The sequence below is a fragment of the Pristiophorus japonicus genome, unplaced genomic scaffold (genome assembly GCF_044704955.1).
Source record: "Pristiophorus japonicus isolate sPriJap1 unplaced genomic scaffold, sPriJap1.hap1 HAP1_SCAFFOLD_450, whole genome shotgun sequence".
Lineage (NCBI taxonomy): Eukaryota > Metazoa > Chordata > Chondrichthyes > Pristiophoridae > Pristiophorus > Pristiophorus japonicus.
In genome coordinates, this window is record NW_027254353.1 from 209,265 (window position 1) to 222,687 (window position 13,423).

General features: G+C 43.4%; 1 non-coding gene across 1 annotated transcript; it reads right to left on the reverse strand.

The window, feature by feature from the left end:
• Positions 1–731: 731 nt before the first annotated feature.
• trnai-uau (transfer RNA isoleucine (anticodon UAU)) lies at positions 732–825 on the reverse strand. Its single transcript has 2 exons — positions 788–825; positions 732–767 (listed from the first exon to the last, which is right to left on the reverse strand). It is a non-coding gene; the product is annotated as a tRNA-Ile (tRNA).
• Positions 826–13,423: the final 12,598 nt, after the last annotated feature.

The window sequence follows — 13,423 nt, forward strand, 5'->3', positions numbered from 1 at the left end:
TCAGGAACATCCTTGTTTCTGTTGGAGGTGGTGCAGGAATTATGTGGAGATATCCAATACGTTTACATATCTTCTCTTTGAAATCGAGTGTGTTTTCGGCACATTATTCTTTACATCAGAGTTACTGGTTAAATGATTATGCTGTGGTCACAGGAAAAACTCCCGAAGCTTCCGAAACTCCCGCGGCTTTTCTGTGGCTCTGTTTCCTCTCCTCCCTTCCTCCTGCACGCTGCCAGTTTGTAACCTTGTTTTAAATGTTGCTCTGAGCGAGGGCATTCTACAGTCTCAGAACCATCTCTACCGTTTCATTGCTTGATTTCTATGTTTATTAATTATGAAATTCCCTGAGCTACAATGGCAGCGCTTGCGACAATACATTAAAAAGCGGTTTAAAGGAAACACGTTGAGATCATAGTTTGGTTTTGCACAGAATTGAACCTATATCACTCAAGATTGACTGTTATATTTACAATTAACTGTATATTGTTATAAATGTTGGCTCATTAGTTCCGTAGTGTTAGATGAGGAATAGTTTGATCCCCTCATTTATTACATGTGGGTAACAGACACGGGTATTCATTGAGAAATAGCCCACAGATTGCCACTGAGTTAACAGGAGTGAGAGAGACAGACAGCACCGTGATACATGGCGGAATAGACAAGACAGATGGATAAATAGAAAACTGCATCAGAGTCTGCAATGTACAAACATCACATGCAAAATCATCGGCTGCTCTAGGTGAGGCTCGAACTCACAACCTCGGCATTTCCCGGGCCTGCACTGTCATATAAGTACCGCGCGCTAACCGATTGTGCCACTAGAGCAGCATGCCCTCTAGTTTCAGTGCTCCCATCATAGAGCTGCCTGTTCCATCTGTCTTACAAGCAGGATGACAAAGATTCATCGAATCATTCAACACAGAAGGAAGATGTTCATCCCATCGTGTCAGTGCCGACTCTCTGCAAGAAGCTTTCAGTTATTGCGACTCCATACATTTTCGCCATAGACGTGTTTTATTTTAGTGTGCAATCCATTTTGCTATTTGTACTGAATTTGGATGTCCTTGCGGGAAATTTATAAATATATCTGTGCATCTATCTGTGATTTGTAACTTAAATAGTGTGGAACCTTGATAATCACATTATTTGTGTTCATATCTTTGATTTTATAAATGTACTTGCTTTATGTCTGCTTTCTTTATGAATTTATCTCTAAGTATTGCTGTGCTATAATTGTATTTACGTTTATTTGCGAGGTGTTTAAAAGTAATATAGATACAAAGGTATGCACGGAAAATAAATTTATAACAAATACAGATGCTCCACAATACTATTATAAATAACGTTGTTGCATTCAAATATATAAACACTAAAACAGATATACAAAATATATTTATATCCCACAGAACAAATTGCAACAGAGACACCAAAATATACTTAGAGCTATCACTAATCAAAGAACATTTTACTCTCTACGGTCCTCAGCAAATTCTGGTGTGCCTGTGTTTCCTGTGCTTGTGCTCGGTGTAAGGGAAGGGTTGGCCGAGCCGTGGTATATCGTTTCCCAAGGATGGGCTGAAATGTGGTGTCTGAGGCCACGTTCACTGCTATAGTTGATATATAATAATCATCTGGACTTGTGTATAAAGGCATAATTACAACATCTACAGATGTTTCATCCTGGTACAGAAATCCACTGCCAAATTAGTTCAATCCCTCACCCGCCCCAGTAGTTAACCTTCCCGCGAGCTCTATTGATGTACAACCCGACGTACTGTAACATACCACTCCTGCGCCAGAACTGGTCCCAATGCCCCCGGATTATGGAGCACAACCTCGTGCACCGTTTATCCAGACACACGTTGCCATTTCTAACTTCAATTGCGCGGTGCACTGGAAATAACCCATAGAATACCTTTGTGGTTCTGCTCATTAATTTCCTCTATTGCACTTGAAACTCTGACTAAAGGAACTCATCCCCTTCTTTCCTTCTGTCAATGGTTAGCACATAGATCACGGCTGCTCCCATTCACCTCTCAGAATGTTCTGCACCCACTAAGTGATGTTCTTTACCTGGCAGCAGGGAGGATGCACACCACGCATGACTCACGTTTGCCGTTGCAGAAAGGTAATGACTGTTGAATCCCCAATGACGTCAACTTATGTTACTTTTTAGCTTCAAAAGCAAAGTACTGCCAATCCTGTAAATCTGAAATGAAATCAGAAAATGTAGGATATACTCAGCCAGTCAGGCTGCATCTCTGGAAAAAAAAATTCTGATGACGGGTTTGTGATTAAATGTCATTGACGTGAAGCTTCAACAATGCAATCCAGACACTGTCCGATATTGTAATCTAAAGCGCCAGTTTGTGGGTATTGAAACCAATCCAGATACCACGCATGAATCTGGGAGCTAAATTGTTGTTGTTGTTCTTTTCAAGTCGCAACAGCAGAGGACTGCAATAACACGTCCAAATTTTTAAGATAAATCATATGTTTTACAGTTAATAAAACGAGCCAGTTTGAAAAGACATTCAATCTACAAAATGATTAAATTGTGCCGTTTAATTTCCACAATGGGAGCCGGGGAAAAAATACAGGCTTTGGCTGTTTTTTAAATTGCAGTTCACTGCTGTTGCCACTAGTTTACTTTGAACAATCTCCATTTGAACATTCTCACAGAGGCTGTGTGACTGGTTCACGAATCCCGATATCAATGTTTACTCACCCCTGTGACCACCACCTAGTGGTTAGGATGCAGCGCTCTATTCTCGTCGACACAGTTTCGATGTCCGTTCCGGGATTTATTAAATTAAAATGAAGCTTATTAAATTAATTTCATAACACTCTGTGAAAGATTAATAATTATTGCAATCGCCATTCACAACATGTCATATTCTGTTTCAGACTGAGGGAAATACATGGCAACAGAGAGCCTGCCAAACTTGAATCAGATTTTGTGCTTTGCGTGTGATGAAATTTCAGCCGTTCTCATATCACAGAGTGTATTTTAAGACACTGGTTAATAAATATTCATTGATTATTACAGCAAGAATCTGGTGCAGCCATTTTAAAATTTAACAGGAACGGCCGAGTGTCGCTTAATTTTCACAGTAGGGAAGTAACTAAACCCTCGAGCTTCATCTGGGGCAAGTTCCAAATAATGGGCCAACAATTACGGTCTCTAAGGGCACGTCCGATGTCAGCATGCACCTGTTCTCAGAGCGCGATGCGCATTGGCTGAAAGCCGGCACTTGAACAGTCAAAATGGCTTTTCATCTATCCAACGCATCTCCGAGAGAAGAGTCTTTGCGGTCGGAGATTTACGCTATTTTTCCAACTCTTGCCAAGAATACCTCCTTCAAAACCTTAGGCCTGGTAAAGGTGACAGAGAGATAGACAGGCAGGGGGAGACAGTTGTGTGCATGTCACAGAGACAGACAGACAGACAAGGGTTTGTGATGGAGAGGAGACAGTCCGGAGAGACAGAAAGCGAGACAGATAGATTGTGACAGAGAGAGAGAACGACAGCCTAGGGGGAGGGGAGACAGAATGAGTTAATTATGGTGGGGGATGTAGAGACCGTCAATACTGACGGGAGGGGGCGACAAGACCACCGACGGGGTGAGAAGCGGGTGGAGACAAACTGCGGGGGGGGGCGGAGATAAGATGGCTAACAAAGAGAGAGATAGACGTGGAAGGCAGAAGGGAGGAGGCAGACGGGGGAGAATGATAGAAGGGGGGGAATGCGTGACAGATATGACAGGCAGACGGGGAAGACTGACGGAAGGCAGACAGAGAGCGACGGACAGGGGCAGACGAGGGTGAATGGTGGAAGGGAGACAGTAATTGACAGACAGGGTAGGCAGACGGGAGCTAGCCAGAAAGATAGCAAACTGGGCTGATATAGAGATAAAGAGAGACGGACAGACGGTGGGGTGAGGCAGTGAGAATGAGAGAGAGCGGAGGAGACAGAGGTTTAAGAGACAGAAAAATAGAGAGTTGGCTGAAACAATCGGGGTAGACAGGAGGAGAGGCCGAGAGATACAGATGGGGGAGACAGCAAAGGCAGACAGATGAGGAGACAGAGACAGAGAGAGAGGCATACAGGAGAGACAGGACCAGAAAGACCTACGAGGAGGGAGAATGAGAGAGACATATGGGGGATCAGAGCGAGAGACAGACACGGGTAGGAGAGTGGGAAAATTGACTGAAGGAGACAGGCGGTGGAAAAAGACAGATGGCAAGACAGAGAGAGGCAGGTGGGGAGAAAGAAGGAGGAGACAGACCGGTAATACACCGAGAGAGAGAGAGAAATCGTACGGTAGCAGAGTGGGAATGTTACTGAACTCCTAATCCAGAGGTCTGGTCTAAAGTATCCGAGATATAACTTGAGATCCTGCAAAGACAGCTGAGGAATTTAAATTCAGTTAATTGCATCAATCTGAATTTAAAGAGCTAGTATAAGAAATGACCATGATAATACTGGAGTGTCGTAACAATCCATCTGGTTCATTAATAGCCTTTAGGGGATGAAGGGGAGAGTGATACAGCAGACGGAAACGGGCAAGTCAGAAATAGAACAGAAGAACCAGACAGACACAGCAAAGTTCGGGAGAGAGACAGCCAGACAGGGGAGGCAGCGAGGGTGACAAACGGTGGAGTTAAAGAGGAGGGAGACAGGGATGTCGCGAAAGAGGCAGGCAGTAAGTGAAATAGGTTGACAGACTGTTGGGCCAGACGGTACGAGAACTGCAAGGGACAGACTGGAGAGACAGACGGGAGAGGGGTGGAGGGGGAGAGACTAATGGGCACAGACGGGGAGACGGAAATAGAGATAACAGCAGAGGAAAGAAAAAGACAGTGGGAGTCAGACGGAGAGACAGGCGGGAGGGGCACAAAGAAAGACAGACGGGGGTTACACACGTGGCGAGAAAGTCGACGGAGTGATGGATAGGACGAGAGATTGTTGGAAACAGATGGCGAGACAGAAAGAAAGACAGACGTGAGGAGACAGAGAAAGAAAAATAAACGGGGAGACTCTTTCCAATCTCGCTCTCTCGTCCAATTTTAGTGAATAACAATGCAACTGACACTGTAAATAGTATCGTGGAACATAAAGTTGCAAAGAGACGTTTATTAAGTGTTTGCGAAAAAAAACTGTGCAGTTATAGGTCCCTGTGGCGAAGTGCAAATTCTTCCACATTGAACCTAAGAACAATGGATCAGAGTATATTATACTTAGACACTGTGCCTGACAATGATATTTAGGGGTGCAAGTACTGTAATCTCTCCTAATCCTCCGGCTTTTGCTGGTCATAATTCTCCTGTCTTTTGAACACCAAATGCCCCTGTTTCTGAAACTCCTAATTTCGTGTAGCCGGTGTCTGAATTCCCCATGTTTCAGAAGTTCCTTATCCCTCTGTTTTAGGAGCTCGTTATCCCTCTCTTTCAGGAGCTCATAATTCCCCAGTTTCAGGAGCTCGTTATCCCTCTGTTTCAGGAGCTCCTAATTATATGTTTCGAGCTCCTTATTCCCCTATTTCTGGAGCTCCTAATTTTCCATTTTCTTGGACTCCTCATTGCTCTGATTCAGCTGCTTCTAGTTCCCCAGTTTCAGGAGCTCCTCATTTCCCTGTGTCACGAACTCCAGATTATCCTCTTTCTGGCGCTCCAATTCCACTGTTTCTGCAGCTGCTCGTTCTACTGTTTCAGTAGCTTCTTTTTCCCCTGTTTTGGAGTAACTAATGTCCCTGTCGTTGGAGCTCGTATTTCCCCTGTATCAAGTGATCCTAATTCATCACTTTCTTTAACTTCTATCTCTCCTTGTCTGCTGCTCCTAATTCCCCTGCTTTACAAGGTAAAGTGCTGGAGCTCTTAATTTTCCTCTTCCTAATTACCTTATTTCTAGAGCTCCTCCTTTCCATGATTATGATGCCCTCTCCTAACTCCCCAGTATTTACAGCTAAGAACTGGAGAGGTCTAGGAATTTCTCTGTTTGTGGAGCTCTCTACTAATTTTCAGGTTTCTGTAATGATCTCCTATTTCGCCTGTTGCTGGTGCCCCTTCAAAATTCCCTCGTATCCGGAGGTCCTGATTCCCCTGTTTCTGTTGATCCTCATTCTCCGTGTTTCTGGAGATTCTAATTCAACTGTTTATTGATTCTATTTCCTCTCATTTTAGGGCACTCTCATTCCGCTTTTTCTGGAGATCAACGAATGCTGCTGTTTCTGGAGCTCCTAATTCCCCTGTTTCTGGAGCTTCAAATTTCCCTGTTTGCAGAGCTCCTACTTCCCCTGTTTCTGCTGCCCTATCCCAATTCATACTTTTTATGAATATCCTAACTCCGCTGTTCCAGCAGCTCCTACTTCTGCTGTATCTGGTGCACTTAATTCCACGTGTGTACAGTCACTCACCTGAGGTAATGGAAAGCCGTTTGCTTTAAGAAGCGGATGGCAGATTTACAACATTGTCGCTCTGGTTGCATAGGCAGGACAAGCGGTGAAGTGGACATTCTTGCAGGATATTACTGCTTGGACGCAAAAAGCAGGAAATTGAATGCCGAACGTTGCTGCAAACTGGAGACGAGGTGGCCCAGAGTTTAAGGCGAATAACTGCTAATACATTGTGATCTGCATGCTAAGGTCCGAAGCCCAGTCTCGTACTTATTGTGTTAAACGTAGGAATCCTTTTGTTGTTTTGTCAATCACATAAAGCCTCATGGCCAAGTTTGCCTTTTACTGTCAAGGATGCTGCACTTTGATCATGTCATGTCTCAAATTTATATAGGGCCTGTAATTCCGGCCTGACTTGGTCTGTACGGATAATGTATGCAACCAGCACGGACTCACAAAAGCCCTTCCTTGGCGTGCGAGGCGCATGCACTGAAAATCAGGTTTTCAAATGTCAAATTCTTGCTTGACAGATCGAACGCTCTTCAGGAGAAGGATATTCGATGGGTGAGTCTGCGCTATTTGCCATCTATTGCTCAGCGAATGTCCTTAAATTTCTTGCGCCTGGGAAAAGCTGGCGCATAGCCTACTTTTATCAGCATAAGAGTTTTAAAACATGTAAAAAAATATATAAAAACATCTACAAATAAAATGTAATAACATTTTGATGTTTAAAAAATCTGTTCACTCAGGAAGGTTTATTTTAAACCCTAAATGAAAAACTTTTTTTAAAATCCGAAAAATATATTTTTTTCTAACACATTTGTTAACTTTAATTTAAATTAATATGTGAGGTGTTTTTTTTTAACTTTTTATGTGTGTTTGGGTGATGGGGGCGTTTTCATTCGTAATACTGAGAACCTTTACATGAGGAGATGCTATTATTACAAATGATAATACTGTACCTTCATTGGCTGTCCAGAGCCACGTGAATCCAGCTTCTCCCTCCGCAGCTCCAAGACGTGAATGCGCTGCGAAGCGCGGGAAGAGAAGGCCTCAGATGCGGAGGGTGCAGGAGCAAAAGGTACGTGTGGAACGTTATCACTATTTGCAGCCGAGCGCCTGGGGGAAGCCCAGCACAGTGACTTCAGGCCCAATATATTCATCAAAGGTAACATTTACGTTCTTATGGACTTATTCGCAGGACTGTGGAGGGGGGTTCTAATTGTATCGCTCTCTCAGAGACACAGCACAGCCACGTTGGGCCGATTGGCTTTCTTCACTGCCGTCAAAATATGCCGTTTTAATATAGAATGGGTTACGCACTTTACTGTCGGCTGCTCCTTGGTCTAGAGATATGATTCTCTCTTTGGGATTTTCACAGTGGAAAAGCGAGAGGTTCAGGATCATTTTGTGTCTGTCGAAATGGATTTGCTGTCAATCCAGGATCAATCTGTATCTGTTTTCAAAAGGGATTTGCTCTCAGTTCCGGGTCATTCTGGGCCGGTTTAAAATTAAAGAACTCGCTGTCCAAGAACATTCTATATCTGCTTCAGGGGTATTTGCTTTCAGACCCAGTCAAGGGTCATTCTGCAACTGTATAAATGGGATGTGCTTGTAGTCCCGGATCATCCTGTGTCTGATTAAACGGGATGGCTGTCAGTTCCGGTGCATAATCTTTCCCTTTAAGACGGATTTTCACATAGTCCCAGATCACCATGTATATTTTGCAAAGGAGTGTGAATTCAGCTGTGATGACCGAATTAAGCTATCGTGTTCCAAGTTCCAAGCGCAGATAAATTGTGCACCCAGATAGCAGCGTTTCTGTTCATTTACTTTAATATGCTCAGCTTTTCAAAAACCCACTCCTTGATATAGCACTTGCCCCTAATCTGCTCCGAATATAAACAACAACAATGTTTTTCCTCATTGCAGCAGCCGCGTGGCGTAATGGATAAGGCGTCTGACTTTGATTACAACCGCGACGTTATCAAAAATTTACAGGCTCGTATCTTGCCGCAGGAAATTAACTCGCTGATCAAAATATTAATTCTTTGCTGTCAGTCTGCCACAAAACCAGCCATCTCGTACAGTCACTGACCTGAAGGAAAGGAAGGCTGTTTGCTTCAAGAAGCTAATGACACATTTTCACTGTCGATCTGGTTGCACGGGCAGAAAAAGCGGTGAAGCAAACTTTCTACAAAATTATATCTGTTTGGATGCAAAAACCAGCAAATTCAATTGCTGACGTAGCTAGCTATAGGAGACGAGGTGGCCGAGATCTTCAGGCGATGATCTGCTAATCCAGTGTGATGTGCATTCTTGAGTTCGAGTTCGAATTCCATCCTCATCGTTATGAGCTTAAGCAATTGACCCCTTATGTTATTTTTTCAATCATATTTAATCTCATGGCCAAATTCAACATTTAGTGACAAGGAAGCAGCGCTTTGATCATGTAATGTTTCAAATTAATAATATATTGATCAAAGGGAAACATTAGCAGGACTATGGTCATGGGGAATAATTAGACAGGTCTCTGAGAGACAGCACATGCAGGATGGGCCGACTAGTGAACTAACGTCAGAGTCTGAGCCCTTCGCTTCTTGCTGTCGGCGGCTCGTTGATCGAGGGTTATGATTGTCGCTTCGAGATTTTCATAATTGAAATGCGTGAGATCCCGATTTCAAATCCCGAACGAGTCCGCTATCTTTTAGTCAAAGATCCGCTTCTCACAGCCGGTAGAAATGAGAGAAAAAATACATATTTCGAATGAAAACGTGTAATTTCATGCAGTTGTTCCCACGGCGTCCAAATCGCAAACTTTCACAGAAACAAGGTGAGATTTACTAATTGAGTAAAATTAAATTATCTCAGATACACTCAGCTCTGTGACTCATTGGACAAGCTAAACCCGTGTTTAATTCCGACCAATACTTGATCAGTATATCTTCCTATCTGCACGTATGAACTCACCTCAATTGGAATAAGCATACATTCAGCGTCAATCTTAACTTCAAAGTGAAGCAAACTCTGCCCTGAATATGAGTGCGTCCTGTTTCTCTGGAGCTGAAAAGCCGTGAGAAGGTGACTTTTGAATTAATCCCTTGGCTGCCGAATTCAAACTGGAAAGGAAATCAATCCGGGAAGCCAAACTGCCTGGTCTGATTAAAAGGCGTTCACACCCTATATTTCAGGCATATTATAGTCTTCTGGCCTCAACATTAGGTTCAGCTTATCGGATCATAAGCACCGCTCCCATTGTCTGGCAATGGCGTTGACACCTATATTTTAGGCATTTTATAGACTTCTGGACTCAGCATTAGCTTGAACATATGGGATCATAAGGACCGCTCCCATTGTCAGATAATGGTTCTGCTGTTCCCAATAACACCCTTCCTGGGCGATCCTTTGTTACTTTATTCCTCGATTACTACCCACTTCGCCGTTTCCCCGTTATGCCATTTAATATTTAATCACTGCTGCGTTTCACGTATCACAGCCATTCCCTTTTGTCCTTTCTCACTGTCTATATTTTCCAGGTGCTGATTTTGTTGAAAAAATCAGGATTCTTTAACTTTTCCCGAAAACATCTGAATGATTATCCGACTGAACGTTAAAACGTGAACATTTACTTTTTATCGGGTTGGTTTTACTTCCCTCCCTCCTTCCTGCCTGTCGATGACCTGTGGCTTCAATAACTGTCACAGCCCCGCGTGGTCCTCAGCCCCACGCTTACTCACGCACAGCACAATTGCCTTCAAGAATGACAGAAATCCCACTTTTTTCTTTTAAAACGGAACTGCTGTAAGTCAAGGGTCATTCTGCATCTGTATAAGAGGGGTGTGCTTGCAGTCCCGGGTCATTTGGTGACTGTTTAAACGGGATGGTTGTCAGTTTCCGTTCATAATTTGCTCCTTTAAGACGTATTTTATCATAATGCAGGATCATCCTGTATAGTTTTAAAAGGAGTGTGATTTCAGCTGCGATGACCGAATTGGTAAACTGTTGTGTTTCAAGCTACATTGACATTGCCTGTACCCGTGCGCATCCATATCGCAGCGCATCTATTCATTACTCGAAATATGCTCATGTTTTCCTAAATCCACTGCTTGATATAACCCTTGGCCCAAATTTGCTCTCAATATAAAAAACAACAAATTTTGCGTCACGGGCAGCGGCTGCGTGGCCTAATGGATAACGCGTCATACTTTAATTGTAAATGCGATGTTATCAGAAGATTGCAGGTTCGAGTCCTGCCATAGTCAACTAACATGCCGCGTGAAATTTTATATTCTTTGTATTGATTCTGCCTCAAAACCAACCATCTCGTACAGTCACTCACGTGAAGTAAAGAAAGGCTGTTGCTTTAAGAAGCTAATGGCACATTTTCATCACTGCCGATCTGGTTGCACGGGCAGAACAAGCGGTGAAGTAGACTTTCATGCACATTATTTCTGTTTGGATGCAAAAATTAGGAGATGTCTGACGTTGCTGAAAGTAGGAGACGAGGTGACCGAGAGGTTCAGGCGATGGACTGCTAATCCAGTGTGCTCCCACCCTCGGCGTTATTGTGTTAAACATTTGACCCCTCTGTTTTTTTGTCAATCACATTTAACCTCATTACCAAATTCACATTTTACTATCAAGGATGCAGCTCTTTGGTAATGTAATGTCTCAAATTAATAATATATTCATCAAAGTGATCACATTAGCAGGACTATGGACAGGGGGACTCATTAGGTAGGTCTCTGAGAGTCAGCACAGATGGGCCGAAAAGCAAACTGCCATCAGAATCTGAGAGCCTCGCTTCCCACTCACTCGTTGTTCCAGCGGATGAATTTTTCGCTTAAGCATTTTCATAATTAAAATGCGATAAGTCCCGGGTTCAAATCCCGGACGAGCCCTGCCAACTTTTAGTCAACGAACCGCTTCTCAGCCGGTCGACATCTGAGAAAAGAGACATATTTCAACTTAAAACGTGTGATTTCGCTCCGTTGTTCCCACAGCGTCCAAATCCTGGAGTTTCCCAGGAGCAAAGTGAAACTCACCTAACTGAGTAAAGTTAAATTATCTCAGATGTTCTCGACTCTGTGTCTCATTGGACAACCTAAACCCGTGTTTGGTTCCGGCCAATACTTGATCAGTATATCTTCCTTTCTGCACGCATGAACTCATCTGCAGTGGGATAAGAATACATTTAGCGTCAATCTCCACTTCAACGTGAAACATACTCTGCCCTGAATATGAGTGTGTCCTGTCTCTCTAGCGCTGAAAAGCTGTGAGAATCTGGATTTTGAATTAGTCCCTTGGCTGCCGAATTCAAACCGTGCAGGAAATCAATCCTGCGTGGCCAAACTGCCTGGTTTGATTAAAATGCGTTCATACGAGAAACGAAAGGCAAAGAACAAAAAGGGCCACTGTACAGCAAAATTCTAAAAGGACAAAGGGTGTTAAAAAAACAAGCCTGAAGGCTTTGCGTCTCAATGCAAGGAGTATCTGTAATAAAGTGGATGAACTAACTGTGCAAATAGATGTTAACAAATATGATGTGATCGGGATTATGGAGACGTGGCTCCAAGATGATCAGGGCTGGGAACTCACCATCCAGGGATATTCAACATTCAGGAAGGATAGAATGAAAGGAAAAGGAGGTAGGGTAGCATAGCTGGTTAATGTGGAGATTAATGCAATAGTTAGGAAGGACATTAGCTTGGATGATGTGGAATCTACATGGGTAGAGCTGCAGAACACCAAAGGGCAAAAAACGTTAATGGGAGTTGTGTACAGACCTCCAAACAGTAGTCGTGATGTGGGGGAGGGCATCAAACAGGATATTAGGGGTGCATGCTGATACGTCCTTACTATACAGTATAAATGCACACGAGGCCCATGCTTGAGAGAAGGTCAGTCTGTGACCTGTCCTTTATTTCTGAACACTCAAGTGATGAAGGTGGGTGGAGCTTCCCCTTTTATACCTGAATGTCCAAGTTAGGAGTGTCTCCCACCTAGTGGTCAGTGTTCTCACGGTGTACAACTTAGGTCAGTTTATACATGGGTTACAATGCTGGTTGAATACATGACACATACAATAAAGGTGCAGCAGTTATAATGGGTGACTTCAATATGCATAAAAATTGGGCTAGCCAAACTGGAAGCAATGCGGTGGAGAAGGATTTCCAGGAGTGCATAAGGGATGGTTTTCTGGACCAATATGTCGAGGAACCAACTAGGGGGGAGGCCATCTTAGACTGTGTGTTGTGTAATGAGAGAGGATTAATTAGCAATCTCATTGTGCGAGGCCCCTTGGGGAAGAGTGACCATAATATGGTGGAATTCTGCATTAGGATGGAGAAAGAAACAGTTAATTCAGAGACCATAGTCCAGAACTGAAAGAAGGGTAACTTTGAAGTTATGAGTCGTGAATTGGGTATGATAGATTGGCGAATGATACTTAAGGGGTTGACTGTGGATGGACAATGGCAGACATTAAGATACTGCATGGATGAAATACAACAATTGTACATTCCTGTCTTGCGGAAAAATAAAAAAGGGAAGGTGGCTCAACCGTGGCTATCAAGGGAAATCAGGGATAGTATTAAAGCCATGGAAGAGGCATACAAATTGGCCAGAAATAGCAGCGAACGCGGGGACTGGGAGAAATTTAGAACTCAACAGACGAGGACAAAGGGTTTGATTAGGGTAGGGAAAATGGAGTACGAGAAGAAGCTTTCAGGGAACATTAAGACAGATTGCAAACGTTTCTATAGATATGTAAAGAGAAAAAGGTTAGTAAAGACAAACGTAGGTCCCCTGCAGTCAGAATCAGGGGCAGTCATAACGGGGAAGAAAGAAATGGCAGACCAATTGAACAAGTACTTTGGTTCGGTATTCACTAGGGAACTCAAACAACCTTCCGGATATAAAAGGGGTCAGAAGGTCTGGTAAGGAGGAGGAACTGAGGGAAATCCTTATTAGTCGGGAAATTGTGTTGAGGAAATTGATGGGATTGAAGGCCGATAAATCCCCAGGGC